The 25,645-nt window shown below is 32.7% G+C and overlaps 2 pseudogenes; both read right to left on the bottom strand.

The window, feature by feature from the left end:
• Positions 1 to 7,632: 7,632 nt before the first annotated feature.
• On the bottom strand, positions 7,633 to 20,017 carry LOC101509567 (exocyst complex component EXO70B1-like; annotated as a pseudogene).
• Positions 20,018 to 20,415: 398 nt separating this feature from the next.
• On the bottom strand, positions 20,416 to 23,550 carry LOC101509244 (uncharacterized; annotated as a pseudogene).
• Between the last annotated feature and the right edge of the window lie 2,095 nt (positions 23,551 to 25,645).

Raw genomic sequence — 25,645 nt, 5'->3', positions numbered from 1 at the left:
AAAAATTCAAAACAAAAGAAAGAAAACTTCTCTAGTTTGGCAATTCAAGGATCCTCGTTTAGATCATCTGCTCATGTTCCGCTATGGTCGCCGGTATACTGGTGAGGTGCAAATAGATCAGCATAGAACATGTCTCTTGGTGTCTGTTGAGTGAAGGATGTACTTGCAACCTTAGTTCGTTTTGCTGGAAAATGCGCTTGGGCGCGCGTTCTGTCATTTGGAGCTGTACAATCGCTTCTCAACGCATCTTTTTGATTCCTTGCTCATACCAAACATCAAAACTAAGAGAACTAGCAATTAGAGACTAAAATTGGAACTAAATGGAGTAAAATAAATCTAAAATGCAATAAATAAATACGGTGCAAAGGATATAAAATTGGGTTGCCTCCCAATAAGCGCTCGTTTAGTGTCTTGAGCTTGACGTCTCAACTATTGTCAAGGTGGCATATATGACAGGAAGAACAAATCATCCTTCTTTTTCTTTTTGTTTGGTAGAAATTCCATGAACTTAAGAAATAAAAGATGTTGTTTCCATGTCCTTTTCAATTGGACATTGATGAACAAGGCATAGATTGAGTCTCGAACTTTATCAATCTCTTCTTTTTTCTTTTCCTCGTTCGTTTTTTCCTCTTGCTTATCTTCTTCTACCACAACAATGAAATTATCTTCAATCTTCAACTTCTCCTCCATCTTCTCAAACTTAACCACTTGTTCAAATAACCTCTCACATTGAGTTTCAAATCTTTCAATTGAAACCATGTTATTCTTCATGAATTCAACCAAAACGTCCGTAATGTGAAAGTCTTTGTCATTTGATTCTTTGGATAGAATTTTAGGAGGTATAGTTTGTTCCCAATAGATCTTTTTAATGTAACGCTCGTCGTTTTCTGTGACTTTCAAAAAAAATCTTCATATTCTACTAGTTCGGCAAGGTCATCAGCACACTTTCCATTCTTATGTGCTTCTCCGCAAAAGTCACACCTAAGAGGCTGCATCGGAGGGATCTGAGGGTGATGTTTTAAAAATGTATGGCTCATGATTTGCCCCTCAATCATGCGACATATACCCGATATGAGATAAGTATCACACTCTTCATATAATTGCAGTAGAATATCATCAGTATAATCTTCCATGCTCTACAACGAATAGTTATCTCAAACAAAGAAGAGACAAACCACTAGACATGACATTAGCAAGTTCAACAAATAAAAAAAATAACATAAAATAAAATAAAATCAAAAATTTTATTGCAGAGCAAAAAATTTCAATTAAGTAAATAAATTAAATTCAATAGTGAATTGGCAATCCCCGGCAACGGCGCCAAAAACTTGATAGCGTTTCAGCAAGTGTACTGAATCGTTGCAAGTAATAATAAAATGGTAGTACCGCGTGTCGAACTCAAGGATTGCGTTTTACTATTGAATTATATTTGATTACTAGAATTGAACAAAAAGGTTCCCAAGTTGATTGAAATAATGTTTGAAATTAACAACAATAATAAAATTGATCTTTTATAATGAGAAAAATGTCAGGGATGAGTTTCACTTCGAATCCAACCTTGGTGTCTAATTTGATCCTAGTTATTGAATTCCTTTATTGAATTATTACCGAATTCTCTTTATTATTCTTGCCCTAATGTCTTAGTGACAGAACCTTTAATTCCAAAGTAACCCCTAATTCCTTAGTAGATTTAAGATTAGAATTAAGCATTACTGTATAGAAATTCTCTTGTAAATTATTGTTTTGCAACTAATTTAATTGGTTTCATGACCTGCACCTATGTCTAGACTACAAATTCATGAATTTCTCATCTCAAGCATTTGTAAAGTCCACTTCCGTTTCAAAATACAAATCGTAGAACATTTTAATGTTGATCAAGCAATAAAAAGCATTAAGCACAGAGATGAGAAAAATAATTCAATAAACTCATTCATATAACTAGAAATCAAATCAGAAAAATAAGGGTTTCATCTGGTTACACTCATCCCTAACAAAGAGGGTTTAGTTACTCATGACAGAGATACAAAAGATAAGGATTAAAGAAGAATTACAAGAATGATTCATGGATGATTCTTGATAAAACTGCTTCAATGGCGTTAGAAACGGCCGTCTTTGAGTTTCTATGCTAGGGCACAAGTCTCCCAAGTTCCCAAGAGTCAAAAAGATCCAAAAACAGTAAAAATATGTGTTTTTATGGTTGCTGGTGCGGGTCGCGCGCCCCAGGCGCGCTTGGATGCGCTTGGGCGCGTTTCAACAGTGGCGAATGCTGGGAAAAAGCGCTTGGCTTGCGCTTGGGGGCGCTCCAGCGCTCAGCATCTGCTGTCTGGCGTATATTGCATTTTTCGCCTCTTTCGAGTCTGAATTTGGTTCCAGTGTCTTCATGAAAGTTGTAGCTATGGATCCTAGCTTTCATTTGCATTTGGATTGACTCCAATTGGACATCTACAACACCAGATATGGCTGAAATACTCTACATGTGTCATGTTGATTTCTCACCAAAATTCAGCACTGTACCAAAACGCAACGCAATGTAAAATTACGAAAAATTCCTACTTAATCACTAAAATAAAACATAAAACATTTAATTTAACTCAAGGAACAAAAATCAACAAAATATATCAAATAAATCCTTAATTTAACTAGTAGTTGAGGATAAATAAGACTAAAATAGTGGGAAAATATGCATATGATGAAGAGTCATCAACGACCTTCCACAAATCCTATTTCCTTCTCATCTCCTTCTACTGATCCTAAGGAAATCTCAGACAAAATTCCTACACCAGAACGTTATCCACCTCCTCCAGAACATATCCCATCACATTCCACTCTTTTTGCTCAAACATCCGGCACAGTCTCTTCAGCTATTCCCTCTTATACACTTCACTCCCCCATCCACGACTTCAGTACTTTCTTGTCTAACCCACTTTTATCTACCATGTCTCCACTTTTTGTTTCACCTCAGAAAACTAGCTCATCCATTTTTGGCATAAGTCAGTTTTTGAACTTTCCTGCTACTGCTGGCCCCTCTATCACATCTGTTGGCCCCCTACCATCTGTTTCATCTTCTTTTGCCTCCTTATCTACCATGCCTATTCCTTCCAACACAGTTGTTGCTACCACTTCTCAACCCTCCGCTCATCTTCCCTCCACTTCCACCTTAGCTGCACCCTCCAACTCTGACATCATGGCTGCTCTCCAGATCATCATGGCAAGACAAGTTCAGCATGATCAAGAGACTGCTTTACTCAGAACTTGGATGGCTGATCACCTTGCTCCCAAGCTGGGAATTCCACCTCCGCCTCCTCATCCGGTGCCACCTCCTTCTCAGATCCCTCATCCTGGCAAATCCTCCTCCTCAGAAGGATCTTCTCCCTCCCTAGCTTATTAGTTCTATCACTGTTATCTTTTTGTATGACAAAGAGGGAGAATTAAGTTAGATTTTGATTTATTTTGTCAAAGTTTTCATTATGTAATTCTGCCACTATTGATGTATCTCTGCCAAAATTAATGTATTTTTGCTATCTTTAATGAAACACTTTTTGATTGCACTCAAATATTTTAATTTATGTTGTATTAACAAATGCACAAATTGAGGGGGAGCTGTTACAGCTCTTTATATTAGAATCAGAATTAAAATCTAAATTAACATGTTTGTCATCATCAAAAAGGGGGAGATTGTTGAGACAAACTCTATATTTTAAGTTTTGATGAAAATAAACAAAGGTTAATTAAGAATGTTAATTATGATTCTAAATGTTATGTTAATTTAACTTGTGCTTTTGAGTGGATTTAATTAAGAGCAGAATCAAGCAAATCAAGAAAAGACAACAACAAGATCATTCTGCATCATAACAGAGAATGATCTTCAGCTTCAACAAATTATCCATCACAACATATTGGTCAAATCTTTTCTACCCCTGTGGTAAAAAGTCCTCTCTAGAAATCATTCATATCTAATCAGTACATGGCAAGGAACAAGTAGGAATCATCCAGACTCAAAAAGGTTATTTGATCGCAAAGATCAAAGGACTCAAAGACAGACAAAAATCATGACGATCTGCATACTTCAAAAATTCAAATGTCAAGAAAGTTTGATCAATCTGGGCATATGACAAGACAATAACAAAGGAAATCCAAAATGTTTAAAACGGGAACTCCAGAATGATTATTGAAGCTCAAGAAAGTTCAAACTGATAAACCAAGAACGTTATTCATTCTCCGTTTTTCTGCACAGAGACAGCAGCTCTATTTCTCTTTGTTTTGATCTGCAATTCATCTCCAACCTTTTCTAGCTACACTCAAGACTCAAGGCAGATAATGTACCATCCAAGATCAATGAAGAAACGTCAAAGAAAGGACATAAATGCTTTAAATGCTAAACCATTAAAAGTCAAAAAGCTATTTCAAAGAAGGATTATTTTTATTCTAAAATAATGTTTCAGTCAAAAAGCAAAGTCTCTCCAATAGCTCTTGTAACTTCATTCAAGTACATCTAATGCCTATAAATAGAAGGCCAATACCCAGGATCAAATAAGAAATTCAAGCGCTAAGTAATCAACAATATACAATCACACTTAAGCTTGAAATTCTGCAAAACAGAGGCAACATTATTTTCTGTAATTCGCGAAACAGCCACTGCTGCACATTCACATATCAGCTGCGAAATTATCACTAGATAATCTGTAAAGAATCTATTCTCAAACAAGAGTTGAGAAATATCAGATTCTGTCAAATTCAATCATTTGTAAAAACTCAAACTATAAGAGTTTCTTTATAGTTTGTTTAAGATTGCTTCCTATCAAGATTAGATAGGTGTTGTAATTGCTTTCTGGGTGGAAAGTAATTAAGGTGGAAATAGATCAAGGTTGATCTATTCTAGGTGTTGTAAGATTAAGAAGGCTCTTGTTTTAAACACTTAGTAGAAAATCTCACAGTGTGAGGACTGGACGTAGCCCACGTTGGGTGAACCAGGATAAATCTTTGTGTGGTATTCTCTTTCCTATCTCTTTCTTTATTATACTGCATGCATTGATTAATTAAGATAAAATAGAAACTGATTTTCTGCTAATCTAAGAACGGTCTCTGTTTTATAACATAAACCAAGAACGTTCTCCGTTTTCTGTTTTCATAACCAAGATCATTCTTGAGTTATTTTCTTAAGTTTTAACAGGAATTTTTAAAAGGCACATTTACAATTCAAACCCCCATTTCATGTAAATCGACATTGTTACTTCACTCAGTACTACCGTTTTATTATCACTTGCAACGATTCAGTACATATGTCGAAACGCTATTAGCGATCTTGCTCCAATGTATCTCTAGGTGCGATTAAGAAATCAAAATTACGCAATTCTTGGGTAGAAAATGCAGATGAGTTGATTGTTTTTTAAAGAAAATGTATGTTGTTGTTGATAAAAAAAATTATTTTGACAAAATAAAATGAGTTTGTTTGATATAAATAATTATTTTATATTTAATTTTCTTTATTCATAATCTGATTTCCTTTATACATCTGATTCATTTACGTTTTTAGCTTATTTATTTTTATCTGACTATGTTTATGTATTAATCTTCTATTCGTGTGTAAGAATTAGAGATGGTTTGCTTGGAGCTATTGCACCTTTGATTCTATACTTTCTAGTGCTTGTCTTTTTTGCTTTTGTTTCACATTCAAATTTTTGTTTCCTTGCCTTTGTGTCATCCGAAGATCAGCAACAGTCAGAGGACAATGGGCATTGTTTTTCATTTAATTAATTAATTAATTAATTAATTCAATTTGTATTAAACCATGATTTAGTTAACTATTCATTCTCTTTAATTAGTTATAACAAAAACTAACTAACTAACTGTACCAAACCACCAGAGCCAAACTAGGAGTCAGAGGCAACCATGACCCAAGAGGCAAATAGAAACAAAGGCAAACTAAGAACTAGAGACAACTATGAACTAGAGACAATTTTAAACCAGAGGCAAACAGACTAAAAACTATTAGATGGGCTTAATACAAAGTTTAGGTTTTCACTAATTAATAAGCACAATTGTGATTCACAGAATCCTTTGATGTTGTTATAATTGTAATTTTATGAGATGAGACGAAATGAGTATCAATATTTATTATTTTTTGCTTTCATTTTTATATTTTTACTTTTTTGTATTAATAATTATGAATGTAGAATTTTATTTTTGAAAATTTTAAGATCTCGTAAAGAAAAATAAAATAATAGCAAATATAAAATTTAATATATTATAGCTATTATAATTTAATTGGTATGACAAAATTGAAGAACTACACTCTTCTTTCATTTCATTGTTTTCTTCCTTCTTTTCAAAGTCATTCATTTCCCTCCAAATTCACAAACAAAGTTTAAGTCTATATTTGAATAAGTTAAAATGAACATAATGGAGGAGCGGAACATAGTATAATAGAGTGGAGTGGAGCGAAATGCAATAAAACATTTCCTCCATTGTTTGGATATTTTGTGATACAATGAATAATAAAATAAGATTTCATCTCATTCCTCTCAAATTGGAAGGGAGGATAAGTGAAGGTAAGTGATAGAATAGGATGAAATGCATTTTATTTCGTTCCACTTCATTCTATTCTCTTTTTAACAATCCAAACAATGATACATAAATTTATTTTATTCCATTATATCTCACGCCATCGATCCAAACATATTATAGGGATTCAATCCAAATATAACCCAAGGGATTCAACTATAAACTATAACTAAAGATAAGCTAGGCTACAACTAAGAGATTTGATTTACATCTGAATTTGATATTCCAAGGATCATTTTGATCTATTAGTCACCCTCAATCAAGATGGATCTGATGTGTTGTATCTCATTTCATACTTCTAGTTTGCGATACCAGCTTATGTTTTCAATTAATTCAACTAATTTCAAGTCTTTGAAAATATTTTGAGCACTGCAAAATTGAAGATAAAAATGATAAACAAATGCCGAGTAAATCAAGAGATGGGAAGAGGAGACAGCGCTTTTTGTCTTGCCTTGTTAGTCTGCGATAAAAATTGATTTGGAAAAAATTGATTTGACTAAAAATAGATTGAATTTAAAGTAATATTTGTTTAGATACATTTATGTAAAAAGTGAATTAAAAAATAAATCTAAGATTAAAAATTAATTGGAAAAAAAAAAAAAACTCTAAATTTTAATTTCAATTGACAATCAATATCTGTGCCAAAATAAATTATAAATGAAGTCATCTTAATTTACATGTCAAAATTAATTATAAATATCTAAATTCAATTTTGCCTCCTCTAAAAACATTCTACTTAGCTTGAACCCTCTTAAAATACTAATGGAATCCTCTTAAAACTAACAAAAAGAACCTGCATTCAAAAATGCAGTTAGTAGATGAAAATGGAAAGACTCTTTTGTTGTGTATAGGTTTCAAATCCAATTTACTGAAATGAAAATGAGAACGTTTGATCTTTCATCGAGGACTGTCATGAACTGTGTGGTTACATGAGTGCAATGGGATCCAAATCCAAAGAGTAGTTGACAAGTGCTTGGAGTTTAACCAAGTAAATTCTAAACATTGGAAACACACATATATGATAAAGTAATACATTCTAAATCCTGTTGATTCAGTAACTTCCTAGTTTTTATACTATTCTAAGCCCTGCACAATTGGAGAGTCCAAAGCAATGACCAATAAGAAAAATTTCATTGTTGCACCAAGTGTTAATTCTGTACCACAATCCTTTTTAATCCTACATAATAATGCTAAGTAAGCAGCAAAACATACAGTAATATTTTTAGTATACAAGGTCATACACTCATACATCTTTTACAACTACGTTTGTGACAATCAAAACTTTGTATTTCAACTACACATAAAATCATTGAGTCTCTCTTCCCTTTAACAGATCTTTGAGTCTCGCTTCGATATCCTCTGTTCCATAAAACACGTACTGCTCAAACAAACAATGCTGAAACAAAACAAAATGAACAAATATCTATGATCCTTATCACAAATCAAATTACTCAATTGTTTATCTTATACTTCCAAGTAACATATGATCAAGTACATCTTCAATGTCAAAAATTCCATACTCAATATACTCGTAAGCTTTGTTTTTAAGAAAATCTTGAAACCTCCCTATGAAGATTCCATAAGCTGGCAGCAAGATGTTTTTGAGAGATGCAATTATTTCTTCTCTTAGAATCATATCATGGACAGACCAAATGCACTGAACTCTGCATATCTCTTTAAAGTGCATGTTGAACATACTGAGCTTTGTTTTCATCGAATCAACAGCAATATTAGTCTCTACAGAGTCATTGATATCCAACTTTAAAAACTCCAGCACCTTATCCCATGAACTTCTTTGATAGAGTTCAAGGTTTTGTATCACTTTTGATCTAGTTTTTTTGAACCAAACATAGCCAAAAGTATCATATAAATCCCTTATTTTATTTGCCTGTTCTAAATACCTCCAACTATTCATCATGAAAAAAATGACGCAAAGAAGGATCCACATATTTTTCAGACTTTGATGCCAATATGCACTCTACCAGCTCTATTGTCTTCTCCTTTTGTGATGGAAATGAAACAAGACTGACCACGATGTTTTCCATCATAGGATGATTCCCACCGTCCGCCGGAGCAGCTAGCTTGGTCTCTGGTATAGAGTTTATATATTCACCTGTAGAATTTAGTAAAATTTAGCATCACAATTCTTGATACAATTATAGACACTAAAATATCAGTGTAGCTTTTTAAATTTGAATTTGAATGTGAAACAATTTCAGTAAGCAAAATTCTTCTTTTTAAAACAAAAATTATTTGGATTTCATTTATTCATTATGTTATGAATTTTTTGGATTCCATTTATTGTCAGGGTAGTACTTATAAAATTAAAATTTAGTTTTTAATCTTTTTTAATTTTTTTTTTTAATTTTTAGTCCCAAAAAATGTATTGTTTTCATGTTGGATTTCTGCCTTTTAGTCAACTTATGTATGTCATTTTATTTTTTGAATGATATTTTACAAATATATCTATAACATTATAAAAATTTTACAAAAATTTATAATTTTTAAATAAAATATAAATTTTTAAACACTAAAATCTTAAAAGTTTATATTTAATTCATTTTTTATTAAATCAGATGGTCGATACTAATAAGTTCTTTATTGGGATAAAAAATAATTATTATGCAAAAAAAAAAACATTATAGATCAATAGGATTTTTTCATGGACAAGGTGATAGCAACTGACTATGTACTTTGCTAAAAAACAAAAAAAAAAAAAAACTATCTACCAAAACGTTAACGTATTTAAACCAAATTAATAATATAATAAATTTCATGAAAAAAATAATAATTAATAGAAATATGAAAATTGGGAGAAAAATAGGAAGCCACATCTTCATAGATAGATTAATTGAGAAACTCAATGAAACCATATTTAGAAAAATCATATAATGGCACTCCTATTTATAGTTGTCAGTAAATCTAATCATCTAATTCATTTCTTTAACTAACCCTGATTGTAACTGATCTCTAATTGATTAATTACTAATATTAATAATCTTTAACCATCTTAAGTAACATAATCCTTAAGTTGATAGATGATATCAATAAATAGAATGAAATAAGACATGAGGAAAGAGGGTGTAACAAATATGACAGAAAATTATGGAAGTTGTCTCTACGATAGTAAGAACAGAAGCAAAACGCATTGTTTGTGATAGTGACGACAGAGCAAAACGCGGTAGCTCGCAACCAAGATGGTGATATCATATTAAAAATTTGAGAATTAAAAGAAAAGGAAGAAGTCATAATTTGAAAGCTCAATTGAAAAAACTCAAACTGAAATATATATATACTTGATATAAGATGTAAAATGAATGATCCTCCTATTTATAATAATTAGTATAAACACTAACCTTATAACTAATTTCTCTAACTAAATGCAATTATAAATTAAATAACTAATCTCTAACCGACTAATTATTAATACTAACAAACTTTAACTATCTAAACATTAATTAATACGGTATTCAACTTCACCTGGTTGCAATTTATTGGAGTTACTTGCTTCCCAAAAATTAATGCTGACACTGCCATCTAGCAGGAATGTCCACCCAGGTATAGTACTTCAAATGTGTCTGGATGTTCACCAAGTCGTTGTACTTGCTTCTTGGCTCCGCACGCATAAATATTCTCATGTTTGCACTTGTAGTACCTCCTAATTAAAACAAACATGAAATCAACATGTAAATTGGTTCTTAAAATTATCAGTGCCGGTCATATTAGTCTTTGCATCTTTTGAATGGTAAATACTTTGACATTATAAAATATCAGTTAAAATTAAAATAGTTTGTGTAAATTTTTTTCATTAGATATTTTGATATGACACTATAATTGAATATATAGTTTATTTACGTTAATCTCACATTAATGTCATTTTCTCGAGAACAAATTTGGTGATAAAATTTTGTCATCTCATACATAAATTTGTAAGTAATTATAATTGTGGATAAACTAATTATAGATAAGTTAGTCCATAAAATATTTAAATTTTATAAGAAAATTAGTTCCCGTTGTAATAACATTCATGTGAGGTCAATATGGAGGGAGTCAAAAATTCATTTAACATGTCATATTATAATAACTAACTATAAAAGACTTAAGATTTAATTTATATGCACCATCAGTGTAAATAGTTTTTACACTGACATTAAATCACAACCGATGTTCAAAATTATTTGACTTGTATGGTAATCACCTATAACGTAATGGACATGAGTGATTACCATATGTTGAATGTGTAAAATATTTCACATTGTGCATACAAATTAAACAGAGTTTAAATATAGACTATCTTGATTACTATTTTACAATTTCAATGATTTATTTGTTAATTTACAAAATTCATAAATTAATTTAATTGTCGCTTACAATTTGAATGATCAATTTATCTATTTACTCAAGAAATATGAATGATTAATTAACTAATTAATTATTCAAAGCATATCTATAATCTACAAAAATACATTCCTATGACTATTTATGTTTTATGAAAGTGCAGTTTGATTCTTTAAGATTTTTTTTTTGTGACATGTAGATTTATAAACTCCTCAAACTCTACATAGTTAACTTTTTTTTTAACACTTTCATTAATAAATAAACACACGGGCAGTTTCACATATGAAGTAATTTTAAATAGTATTTTAATGAAAATTAATCTACTTAAAATGATTTTGTTTAAAAAATTAAAATATTGAAAAACTTTGAAATCTTTACCTTCTGCCCTTCATCATTTTCGTCGTCATCTTTCAACACTTTGCCTTAAAACCAAAATTTTAAGACCAAAATTTCCAGCAAAACCAAAATGTTTTTTTTACTCAAACCAAAAAGTTTATACCCAAAACCTTAATATAATGGGTATATAAATCACCTCTTTTATATATTCAACTTTTTCTCCATTCCTAGTTGATGTGGGACTAACCACTCACACTTGAATTCCAACAATCTATTGTTGGATTTTGGTTGCAATTGAGAAAATTGAAATAGTCTCGCATTGCTTCGACATGTAAAGGAAGAGGGGGTTCAAAATTATGTATATGACTCTAGTTTTTCATTACAATTTGAACAAGTTAGAAAAACTTTAAATTTGTATCTTATTCTTTTATTTTCTTTTATACTCTTATGTTAGATTGTTGTGAGATGTAGTTTAGATATTTTATTTAGAGAGTGTGGGTGTACTGGGGGTCGTGGAGAATATTAGAGAAGACTGTGTGTTGTAACAATTTTCACATATTATTATTATACTATTGTTATTAGACAATTGTCGTAGTTTTTTCTCCGGTTTTGAAGTTTCCACATTATTTTCTTATGTTTTAATTGTTATTTAAATTTCTCTGCTTTTGGTTTTGACCAAGAAAATATAGTTCTTAGTATGCTCTATGGTTGCTGCTTTGTGTGATTTTTCACATCAGAAAAGAAAGATTATATTGTAAAAGTGTTGTTTAGGCAAGGTTCTAGCTAAGAAAATACTTGATTATTAAGTGATACTTTGTGACTCACCTCTCTTTCTTTGAACCCTTCCTAATGCACAATCTCAATATGTATGTCAAGCTCTCTTGTGAAGTTTGGGATAGAGAAATTTGATGGAAGAATCAATTTTGACTTAGGTAAAATTCGAGTTAATGATGTGTTGATACAATCATGATCACACAAGATGTTGATTAACACAAGTGCATTGGTTGGCGTTGATGCAAGGTGTGTTGTAAAATCATGTCGGTTGCTAAAGAACTTCCTGAGAAAACTAACATGGAGGTTGCACCATATTTTTCAACATGATTTCTACATAGAGAAGAAACTTTTGAAGTGGTTTAGCTTTAAGTGAAGTATACTTTTTATGATGGAGTATGATAATTCTTTTGAACTATAATTGTCGGTATAGACAATGAAAGCTGAAACTACATCAATTTCAATCAAGGTGGAGATTGTTGAGTTTTGGTTGAAATTAAGGAAATTGAAATAGCACATTGCTTGAAATTGTAATGGAATAGGGAGCTCAATGTTATATATATGGATCTAGTTTTTCATTACAATTCTTACTAGTTAGAAACACTTTAAATTTGTAAATGATTTTTTTCTTTTCTCGTATACTATTGTTTTAGAGTGTTGTGAGATGTAATTTAAATATAGGTGTATGAGTTCATGAGGATTATTAGAGAAGTCTATGTGTTGTAACAATTTTTCCATAGTTTTATTCTTTAGTTGTCATTAGACAACAGTCCCTTGGTTTTAGAGTTACACATTATTTTCTTGTGTTTTAATTGTTATTTAAATTTTTGTATTTTTTCAACAATAATAATCACTGCAAACTTTAAAAATTGTCAATCAATTATATGATCACAATGTTGATTCAACTCAGTCTCATTATCATCAATACAACTAGGGTTAGCAAAACATATCGAATTTGTGGACCAACTTGTTTAACCCGCCATTTTAGACAAGCCAATGTTTTGAATTCAACCACTTGAATCAGCTCATCCAATTTAACCCCAAAAAAAAAAAAAAAAAAACAACTCAATGACAGAGAAACACGAGTTAGCCTGTTGAGACAGTTAAAAAATTAAAATTTAACAAATTGCAAATAATTTTTTAAATTTTACTAATATCTTCTATCATATATAGAGATGAAACACATGCCAAAATAACAAGATAAATAACAAAAACACTGAAACCAATTAATCATATTTAAGATTGATACACTACATTGCATGAGAAATGAGATTTAAAAAATAAAAAATAAAACACAATATATTAAATAAGGGTATAAAATTTCTACAATTAAAACGCTTAAAAAGTAGTAACTTATTTTCTTCGACAAAACTATAAAAAAAAAATTAAAAAAAAAAATTATATTTATATATATTTTTAAATTTTCATTGTCTCTTATAGATAGTATGTGTAGGAATATTCTATAGGCATGAATGTTTGATAAAATATGAATGTTTTGAACGATAATTTTCATATTTTTTTGTGGATTCAATGATTCAGTAGTCCAACTTGCACAGGTTAAAGGTCAACCCTACCTAAATTGATTGAGTAAGATTAATTATTTAATTGACGATAGGTACCTAGGGTATTTAGAGCCAAGTAGTGTCTCCTTTTTGCCATATTTTGTCCAGAGAAACCCGTCATATGGTAGCCTTTTATTTCTGTTCCAAAATTGTGGTACGGGAGATACCAGTGTTGTTCTTGTCAATCAATACTCTTGCCTGCCTAATTAATTGCAAAGACACAGTCACTAGGTCAGTGTCCAATAAATTGATCCTAAAGACAAATCAGTATGTATTAATATCATATTAATATTAGCTTCATTTAAAACTCAACTCAAAATTTTACAGTTGTGTGTATTTTCTTTTAACATTTGATCCAAAAAAAAATACTAATTATAATTATAATCAACGAAATTATAGAAAAATATAAGAAATTGAGTATTTTAAAAAATAGGAATTGTCCATCTCACATGTTGTCTTACTAAGAACAAAAATCTACTATTGTTTTTGTTAAATATTTTAATTGATTAATTAGTTCAATTGATTAGTTAATATAGTAGCTAATTAGTTATTTTACACTAGTTAATTATTTATTTTAATGTAATTAACTCTCTACTATCAATATTTCAATTTAATGTTATCTATTTTTCTCTTATAAATGACTAAAATTAATTATTCCACTGTATTTTTTTCATCTCAATATTTTTTTGAGAAAATTTTTATTGAAGCATTTTTTTTCCTCCTCAATTATAATCTTTCTTCATCAACACTCTAGTGATTCATCTCCAATTCAACATTTATTCTCTCAAAACACAAATAACAATAACAAATTCAAGTGATCAAGACTTCAATTAATTGAATAAATATGGTGAGTCTCTAAGAAATTATTATACGTCCATATATCCAAACTCTACTGTCAAAACATTATTTACAAAACTTATTCCTTCTTTTAGCCTAAATTGGCATTCTACAAATTCATTCTTTCTTTTAACTTTAATTGACATTCTAGAAATTTATTCTTTCTTGTAGTTTTAACTGACATTCTACAAAATTCATTCTTTTTATAGCTTTAATTGAAAATTTTCAAAATGATCATTTTTTTCTTTTAGTCTTAATTGGCATTTTAGCTTATGTCCATAAAGAAATGGATTATTAAGTAAAATTCATTTTTTTTAGCCTAATTGGCATCTCGATTTCTATCCAATAAAATTAAATATTAGATTTTATTCTTTCTAACATTGATTGGTATTTTATATTCTATCCATATTAGCTTCTACTCATAATATGGATAATCAAACACAAAAGTCGTATTCTTTCGTTGATAAATTTTTAACGTTTTAAATTCTTTTAGCCGATGAATTGTCAACATTTCAACTTACTTTTAGCATTTCTTTCTTGACATTTTCCAAGTTTGAATTATAATAAACAAATTTTAACTTGAGGGAATGTTAAATATTTTAATTGGTTAATTAGTAAAGTTAGTTAATTAATTACACTAGTTAGTTAATTATTTTACACTAATTAATTGTTTATCTAAACGATTATATAAGATTTTGAAATTCTCGATGTAATTAAAACTCTATTATCATATCATTCAATCAAAAATCGTGATAGTTTTTAAACATATTCTTGAATTTATTATATCACTAGCATTTATAGGACATATGTATAGCATAAGTAACGACTTCACAATGCGGAATACCGTGATGGATATTGCTACTCAACACAGTGGCAATATTTAAAAAAGAAACTGCAAGTCAGATATGTTGTTTTGAACATGCTTTGAGAATGTCATACGTTTATGCTTGTGATTAAATCATGTCATCTTATCTATGTATATTAATTATTAATGGTTGTAAAATATTTGAGGATCTCCATCAAACCTACGTGAAAATGGAGGTTACGAAGTAAGTGTTGTTTTTGAAATTCGAAAATCTTTGAAAACAATTTATGCCACCGAAAATATTACTGTGTTGAGTCCCGGACTAGGTCGCTCTCTTTAAGACGTTTCGAGACACTGCCCAAAATTGTGCAAGGCAGACTATCAACCACGAAGTCCCCAGGATAAAACAGCTCAGATAATTTGTATCGGAGTTCTGCTGCACTGTAGAAAACCGTTCTAGAATTACACCCTCAATATGGCAATCTTACGACTGACACTCGTAATATGACACAATGACCACTCGAAAGAGATGAAGCAGTAAGAAGGGGAGAAGAGAGAAAAGCCTCAGATACGGAGAGCTTTTGGTGTGATTTTCCAACTAGGGAGAACCCTCTATTTATAGAAGAAATCTGCAATTGGATCTGAGAAATCCATGGATCACCAGAACGTGCGCTCCAAGTAGTGGCCCTCAGAAACGTGCGCTCAAAGCCCCCAAAACGTGCGCCCTAAACTCAGGAATTTGACTCTGACTTTTGACCGGACAACAAGGAAGCTTTAGACCAAAGATTAGGGTTTTGGCCGGGCAAAACAGACGCACGAATTCAGGGAGGGAGACTGGATCAGATATGACTCGGTGGAGGGCAATTACATAACTAACGTTTCAATTAGAGATAGAACGCAAGCAATCAGTTAATTAAAATGATTAATTAATTTTAAAGAAAAATATAATAATACACCACAAAGCCAAGCCAAGCCGGCCGGACGGCGGCGGCGGCGCGCGTGTGGTGGTCAATATTGCTTGCGTTCTCCCTCATTCACAAAATTGGGGTGCCCCTTGGGGCCCTCCCCAAGTTTATTACCTCCACCTTATATACCCTACTAGTGTGTGGTATCCCTCCAATGTGGGACTTCTCAACTTTTTCAATTCACAACAACACTAGCTCTCATAAATGTCATCATTATTTCCAATAAACTTTCATTAAAAGCATCATCATTTCCAACAATCCCCCACTTGAATTTCAAAAATAGGTTTTTGAATAGCGTCAGACGATTCTATAAGATTGTTCATAAACAAATGTGTCTCTTGACTTGAACCTTTGCATAGCAAGTAAGATTCAGATTCAACAAGAGTGACTCGTAGTCTTGAACTCTATCTCTGACATCAAACCCACACACAACCTTTTCATTAGGTGTATTCTCAAAAGCCTGTGCATTTAGGGTCATGCACGTGTATCCCAGTCTAGTGAACGCTCTAGGAATTCTGCCTCGAAATTCCATAGGAAGCGGCCCCCACTTCTACATTCACGTAGGTGAGTCTACCAAGAGTACTCCTGTAGCTAAGTACTCCACTCCACATAGAGTATAGATCTCATTAAGAGTTTCTATCATCTCTTCCTTTTATCGCTACAGGAATCATGCTTCTCATATAAACATAGCATGTTCATCTCATATCATTATGACTTGTTATTACCCATTGAACCTAATTCTTGGGATCTTCAATCTTTTAGGTCGGGTTACCATCATAAGTGACTCATTGATCTATAGGCAATAGTCCCATCCTTTTGGATGTGTTTTGGACTTTCTCTCTAGCTAATCCTTTCGTCAAAGGATCAGCTAAATTTTAATCAGTGTGTACATGATCCAAAATAACAGCTCCTTTAGAAAGTAATTCTCTAATTGTGTTGTGCTTACGACGTATTTTCCGTCTCTTACCGTTGTAATAACGATTCTCAATTTTTGCAATAGCCGCGGTACTATCACAGTGGATCAACACAGTTGGTAGCGGCTTATCCCACAAAGGGATCTCTGCTAGCAAGCATCTCAACCAGCTTGCTTCTTCACTTGCATTAGCTAGTGCTATCATTTCAGACTCCATAGTGGACTGAGCCAATATCATTTGTTTCTTCTATTTCCATGATACAGCACCACCGGCTATGCTGAAAACATAGTCACTGGTTGCCTTGGAGTCATTTGATAAAGTGTTCCAATCAGCATCATTGTATCCTTCAAGGACGGCAGGAAATCTTTGATAATGTAATCCGAGACTCATGGTCCTTTTAAGGTATCTCATGACTCTTTCGATAGCGTGCCAATGCTCCATACTAAGTCTACTAGTAAACCTGCACAACAATCCAACGACATAGGCAATGTCGGGTCTAGTACAGTCAGTGGCATACCTGAGGCTGTCAATGATGCTCGCATATTCATTTTGTCTAACACCTTCACCAGAGTTCTTGAAAAGTTTTATACTCGGATCATATGGTGTGCAAGCAGGTTTACCGTCAAAGTAATTATATTTATTTAGGATCTTTTCAACGTAGTGAGATTGATCCAAAGAAATTCCCTTTTCTGACCTAGTAATCTTGATGCCAAGGATTACATTCGCTTCTCCGAGGTCTTTCATATCAAAGTTGTTACTCAGCAATGATTTCACGTTATTTACAACATGAATGTTTGAACCAAATATGAGTAAGTCGTCTACATAGAGACATATGATAGTGCAAATGCCATTTTTATATTTGTAGGAAATACATTTGTCACTTTCATTCACTTTAAACTCATTCGACATAATCAAGTTATCAAATTTTTCATGCCATTGCTTAGGAGCTTGTTTAAGACCATACAGAGACTTATCTAACTTACAGACCTTGTCTTCTTATCCATGAATTACAAAACCTTCAGGTTGTTCCATATAAATTTCTTCTTTCAGGTCACCATTTAAAAAGGCTGTTTTAACATCCATCTAGTGTATCACCAGGTTATGAATAGCCGCAAGTGATATAAGCACCCTAATGGATGTTAGTCTAGTGACTGGTGAGAAAGTGTCGAAAAAATCTATATTTTCTCTTTGTCTAAAACCTTTGGCTACAAGGTGTGCCTTGTATTTATCAACAGATCCATCGAGTTTCAGTTTCTTTTTCAAGATCCATTTACAACCTATTGGTTTGCAACCAGGAGGCAAGTCTACCAGATGCCAGGTCTTGTTAGATTCTAGAGAATCCATTTCATCGTTTATAGCTTCTTGCCATAGATCTGCATCCAATGATGATATAGCTTCTTTAATATTTGCAGGATCCTCTTCTAAATTATAGGCCATGTATTCTGGTCCATAATCTTTAGCAACTCTTACTCTCTTACTCCTTCGAGTTTCTATTTCGTCTTGTTTGTTGCTTTCAGTGCATGTTGTCACAGGAACTTGACCATGCCCGCTGCCCCCACTATTTCTTGATTTGAAAGGGAGTTTATTTTCATATAAGTCAACATCATTTGATTCTATGATCACTTTCGCGTTTAGGTCATAAAACCTATACGCTTTGTTTTTTACTGCATACCCAATGAATGCACATTCATAGGCTCTACTAGTGAGTTTAATTCGCTTGGGATCGGGGATTCTGACATAAGCCAGACAACCCCATGTTCGAAGGTAAGACAAGTTGGGTTGTCTATTCTTCAGTATCTCATAAGGAGATGTTTTGCTTTTAGAATTAGGAACTTTATTCAAAACATAGCAAACAGTCAAAATAATTTTCCCCCACCAATGAGACGCAGCACCAGAATTAAGCATAATAGCAACAACTAATTCAGTAAAAGTTCTATTCTTTCTTTCAGCTTTACCATTCATTTCAGGTGAATATGGTGCAGTTGTTTCATGTACAATTCCTTGGGTTTTATAAAACTCATTAAACAAGCCGGAATCATACTCTATTCCTCTATCACTACGAAACCTCTTAATCTTTTTGCTAAATTGATTTTCTATCTCAGTCACAAATATTTTAAACATGTCAAGCGCTTCACTTTTATTTTTCATGAGATATACGTAAGTAAAGTCAGAACAATCGTCAATAAAAGTGATGAAATAACGTTTTCCATTTCTGGTTAGCGTTCCGTCAAGTTCACATATGTCAGAGTGTATTAATTCTAGAGGTTCACATTCTCTAACTATTGATTTATGGGATTTCTTAGTTATTTTGGCTTGGCTGCAAAAATCGCATTTTTCAAAATCTTTAGTAGATAATTTTGGAATCAAGCCTAAATTACTTAAGTTTGAAATCACATTTTTATTCATATGACAGAGTCTAGCATGTCAAATATTAAAATCACACAACATGTAAGCAGAAGGAGACATCTTATTCAATTCAACATTTAATTTAAACATGCCATCAGTGGCGTACCCTTTCCCAACAAACATACCATTTTTAGAAATGGTGTACAAATCTGCCTCTATAGACTGAGTAAACTCTGCTTTATTGAGAAGAAACCCTGAGACCAAATTCTTTCTTATTTCTGGAGTGTGCATGACATCCTTCAGAATTAAGGTCTTTCCAGAGGTGAATGTTAGTTCCACATCTCCAATTCCAGCAACATTAGTGGTGTGAGAATCTCCCAACAACACTTTCTTATCTTCAGCAGCAGTGTATGTTTTAAACATAGCACGATCATAACAGACATGGCGTGAGGCGCCAGTGTCTATCCACCATCCATCTGATCCACCAACGAGGTTGATCTCATTTATCATTGCAACGAATTGCTCTTCAGTCAAGTTGGCCTGATTTACAGCGTCTGGCTTGTTCCTACACTTGCGTGCCATATGACCCTCTTTCCCACAATAGAAACAGAGAAAGGGGAGAGGGCCATTTCTAGGAGGTGGTGGCTGCCTAGCAATTGGGACCCTTTGAGGGTTCCCATTCTTGTTGTTGTTCTTTGAAGTGCGGTTCTAATTCTTCAGTTGTTTGTCGTTTGGCTTCAGAACTGCTCCGATGAACTTCTTTTTCTTGTTATTTGCCACAAGAAAAATTTCATCTTTCTGGTCTTGCTTCTGAGATTCCTAAGAGAAAATTCTTAAAATCTTTCTAGAGAAAATTCTTTAGTTTTATGCCTAAGAGAATTTTTAAAATCTTTCCAAGCAGGGGGCAGTTTGTCAATAATAACAGCAATCTGAAATTGTTCATTTAGGGACATACCTTCAGAGATGATATCGTGAGCTATTTTCTAGATTTCATGAGACTGAGCTTCCACTGATCTGTCATCTGTCATCTGATATTTGAGGTAGCGGCTAACAGCATACTTCTTAGCTCCAGCTTCCTCAGTATCATATTTCTTCTTTAGAGCATCCCAAACCTGTTTAGCAGTATTGCTGTCGGAACTGTAATAATCATACAGATCATCAACAAGTCCATTAAGAATATAATTCTTACATAAGTAATCATCATGTTCCCATTGGGTTAATTCAGCAGCTATTTTATCCTTTGCAGATTGTTCACCTTCTTCTGGTACAACAGGAATGTCATCCTTCAAAACATTGGCAAGCTTTTTCGTGGTTAGAAAAAACAGCATCTTGTGTTGCCATCGTTTGAAGTGACTTCCCTCAAACTGAAACGGTTTGTTGTAGTCAAAAACAGAAGAACATGACCCAGTAATTTCGTCGACAGACATGGCAGTTCGAAAACGTCTTAAAATTGTTGTTTTTGAAATTTGAAGCTCTCTTTAAGACGTTTCGAGGCAAACCCTCTATTTATAGAGGTAATCCGCAATTGGATTTGAGAATTGGGCCGGCCCGAACCGAACCGGGCCGACCGGACGAACGGCAGCAGCGCGTGTGTGGTGGTCAATATTGCTTGCGTTCTCCCTCCTTCACAAAATTGGGGTGCCCCTTGGGGCCCTACCCAAGTTCATTACCTCCACCTTATATACCCTACTAGTGTGTGGTATCCCTCCAATTTTTTCAATTCACAACATCACTAGCTCTCATAAATGTCATCATTATTTCCAATAAACTTTCATTAAAAGCATCATCATTTCCAACAGTAAGTGATAAGTGGGATAAAACCAACCTACTAAGTGACAATGTTAGAAGAAGAGAGGAGGGACAGTTATAGATTGTTCTTACGCATAAAAACACCGTGAGTCTTGTTCACGACACATCACTGGCAAGGTTCATTGAGATGTAACTCAAACAATCCGAGGTCTTATGATCGATTCGGATTGTCGACAAATCCTCAAAAGTTCTGATAGAACATATTATTAACTAATTTTTGCTATAAAGTTAAGAAGTTGAGATACCTTTTTCGTGGTTGCGAGGGTGATGCTTCATGCACATCTCCTTTCACATTCTCCCCATCTATCTCACCAACCTGTTGAGGGTTGTACAATAACGGCTGAACATATCCAAAAGGATCAGTCGACTGGAATAAATCTTGCACTAAAGGGGGGGCCATAGTGCCCATGGTCTTTTGATAGTGAAAAACTTTCAAAGCATGTTTTCTAATCCAGAAATCACCCAAAAGGATTCCTAGTTCAGCATCTTTGGTCATCTCAACTATGTGTTTGTGGTTATTCATCAAGAAAATATAGCTTAAAGAAGGGTCCTCGTAGGATTTGGACTTCTCTTCCAAATTGCTCTCCAATTGGTCCATAATCCTATTCATATGCCCAGAAAGTGAGGAATCGTCAAACACTTGCTCTAGTGTTGGACAGAATTGGCAAACCGCACGGAGGGAATTCATCACGTACTGGGTAATCGGGTGAAGACCACCACCATCTGTAACAGTCCCCTTAGCCGAATCTCTACCAATCAGATTCTCCAACTCCACGAAAATGCCTCTGATTGATTCCCCCAATCTCTTCCATATCGTGATTGCATCATTCCTTAGGGACACACTATACTGATCACAAAATAAGAATTCAAAATCTGGAATTAGGTCACGCAATGTTTCAAACATCTTGAGGGTTTTAAACAAACGCTCTGGCGAACGTCTTCCATTTGCAACACCATTCGCAAAATTTAACAACTGAGTTGTGGATCCTCTGCAAACCTCCATGAAAGAGAAATCTGCTGATGATGAGAATCCGAAGAAGACGCGATCGCAAAGTCGTCGCTCGCCATGAAAAAGTATCTTGAGAGCGACATTGGAAGCTTTAATCCATCTTTCAATCACGTCTTTGAGGTCCAGCCACGACATATTGTGAACTTCATCGATACTGAACTTCTGTAACTCAAATATTTTATGCATTAAACACTCATCCAAGCACTTCCTCCGACAATTGTTGTACACATCGGAAAATTCCTTTTCAAACCCAGCGGTCACCATCAACATGGCTGTTTCCTGAAGACCTTTGATGGTTTCTGGATGTAGTGCATCCATCATGAAGTTAGGATCGGTCAACACCAACTGAGAGTCTTCTTCAACATATTTTTTTACTTTCTCCAAAAGCATTTCAATGAGATTTGAATTTTCCTGCTCAAGCGCCTTCACATAAGTCTCGAGTTGATCCATCATACTATTGAAATCACTACCGACCAATTGTGGTGAATCGATGCGATTGCTAGCAATATCAGCACTGTCCAATTGTAGGGAATTCATGTTAATAGTCACTGAATTTCCATCTTCATTATCTGCTCTGGCAATGGCATCTAATGAAGAAAATGAAGAACGAAGAATAATAAGTGAATAGCTGAAACCTGCTCCAACAATGAATAACTGAAATTTAATCTTCATGAGTTGTACAATTAGAACTCCGAGAAAAAGTAAAGAAGATCCACTTCAAATCCGCACTGAGTTTGACGCGACAAACTGAGTGACATAATAGAAAAGGCAGCACATGAAATGATACTATATGCATCTGGTTTTCCATTCATAACTTTATCAAAGAAAAATGAATAGACAGAGGTGATTGTTAATGCCAAATATGCTGCGTGAGCTTTGAAACGAAGACTTCTTGAGTGTCTCCATATCCTTGCAAATAGAATCACCAGGCAGATTATAAAGCTGAAAACGGTGTAAAGAAAAATCTTCAAAAGATTCCATTCTCCAAAGAGATAGTTGAAGGAAGAACTGAGAGCATAACAGAGCAATCCAACTACAGCTGAAGCAAAGCCCCCAAATCGCCACACCTTTGGATGCATCAGCCATCTCCAAATTTGGATGAGAATTGGTGTCATGTTTTATCTGAATTGAATTACTCTCATAAAAACACATACAGAGATAACTCATTTTGACTTTGGATAAAAGCCATCCCGTTTCGATTATGAAATTTCGAGGGAAGGGACAAAAAATTTAGATATTTTCTTGAGACAAGTTTCCATCGATTCTTTTCACTTTTTCAATTGTTCACTCTAGTCAAGTTTATATTTCTTACTTGTTTTGTAAACTGTACATACTTTTATGTATTTTTCATTAATATTAATTGTTTATTAATCAATTTAATTGTGACAATTTTCAAAAACTAAAAATTTTGTACGGTTGACAAAATAATATTTAGTATTTAATTATAAATTTTGGGTTCGAACATGATATTTATCTTAACAATATAGATATTTATTTAGTTAAGTCTTACGTAGACTATGTTGAGACAAAACCTCAATTTAATGTTTTGAGAATGTAGACTATGCCTCTGAATTTCATGATAAATATTAGGTTCGAACATGATATTTATCTTAACAATATAGATATTTATTTAATTATAAATTTGAGGTTCGAACATGATATTTATCTTAACAATATAGATATTTATTTAGTTAAGTCTTACGTAGACTATGCCTCTGAATTTCATGATAATGTTATCAGTACTTGGCAAGGAACAAGTAGGAACCATTATAGGCAAAGAAGGCATTCGAATCACAAAGAGAGAAGATCACGAATTAGCAAGATCAGACAGTTCTGAACATTCTTGACAACATTCTGATCAATCTGGACAACACTGCAACATCAGCCTCCAGACTGATAAACATTCTCCAGCTTGTTATACTTGATCTTCAGCAGCAAACATCTTTCTCCAGAATGATTAGACCAGTCTCCAGATTGATTATCAATCTCCGTTTATGCAGAATTTCAGCATTGATCTCCTTACTTCTGCAGAAGTTTATAATCATTCACAAACTATTTTTGACAGAATCAAGGCTCCATATCAAAGATGTAACATCAATAATTACATATGAAGCTTCAAGGATCATTAAACACAAGATAAATCTGATCAAGAACAAAGAAATCGGCTCAGTCAACAAAGTTCAAATTATGTTCAAAGGCTGAAATATTTTTATTCAAATATATTGGTTTTGGTCAAATCTGACAGAGCACTACCAACAGCTCTTTTGACCAATATTAAATGCTCTAAAAAGCTTATAAAAGGAAGGTCAAGCTCAAGGAAAAATCAGAGCTTCAAGTACTAAGAAAATTCATTACTCATTTCAATCATACTTTAATTTCTCTCACACACATACATTGAATCAATTCTGATTTTTTCCATTCGATTCCTAGAATCATTCTCGTGTATTTTTCTGTCAAAGAATCAGAACTCAAACAAGTGTTGAGCCTTCTCAGATTCTAACAAAGCAATCTCATCATTATTGTAAAACTCAAACTATAAGAGTTTAATATAGTTTGGGTAGATTGTAAGAAATCCTATCAAGGTTGATAGGTGACTTAATTGAACTCCTTTCTAGGTGGAAAGGTTTTAACTTTGTAACAGATCAAGGTTGATCTGAACTAGGTGCTGTAAAACCAAGAAGGATCTTTGTTTTAAACATTTAGTGGAAAATCTCACGGTTGTGAGGACTGGACGTAACCCGGGTTGGGTGAACCAGGATATATTGTTGTGTGGTATTTCTTCCGTTATCTATTTACTTTCAGTTTGATTGATTATCAAGTTAAATACATAAACTGAATTACTGATTTTAACTAACCAATAACGTTCTCCGTTTTCTGTTTTCACAACCAAGATCAGTATTGAGTTATTTTCTTAAGCTTTTAACATGAATTTTTAAAAGTTGCATTTACAATTCAAACCCCTCTTCCTTGTAAATTGACATTGTTACTTCAGACTGCAGTAGGTTTTCTATAAATTTTAATTTATATATAAAATTTTATCAATGTTGATAAATATTCAAATTATACACAAAATATTTTTTAATAAAAATATCATTCAAAAAATATTATTTGAAAAAATTAAAGAAACAAATAAATTAAAGTGTTTAGTCAATTTAACTTTTAATAATATAAAATGACATGAAAAAATATAATTATTTAATTTAAAATAATAAAAATGTGTTATTTTTATCCAATATATATAAATAATAAAAACAATACAATTTATTTACTGTTTATAATTTAACATAAAAAATAAATATAACTCTATTATAACTAGAAGATGAAATAATAATAATAATAATAATAATAATAATAATAATAATAATAATAATAATAATAATAGTAATAATAAT

The sequence above is a fragment of the Cicer arietinum genome, chromosome 2 (genome assembly GCF_000331145.2).
Source record: "Cicer arietinum cultivar CDC Frontier isolate Library 1 chromosome 2, Cicar.CDCFrontier_v2.0, whole genome shotgun sequence".
Taxonomy (NCBI): Eukaryota; Viridiplantae; Streptophyta; class Magnoliopsida; order Fabales; family Fabaceae; genus Cicer; species Cicer arietinum.
This window is presented reverse-complemented; position numbering and strand designations above follow the sequence as displayed.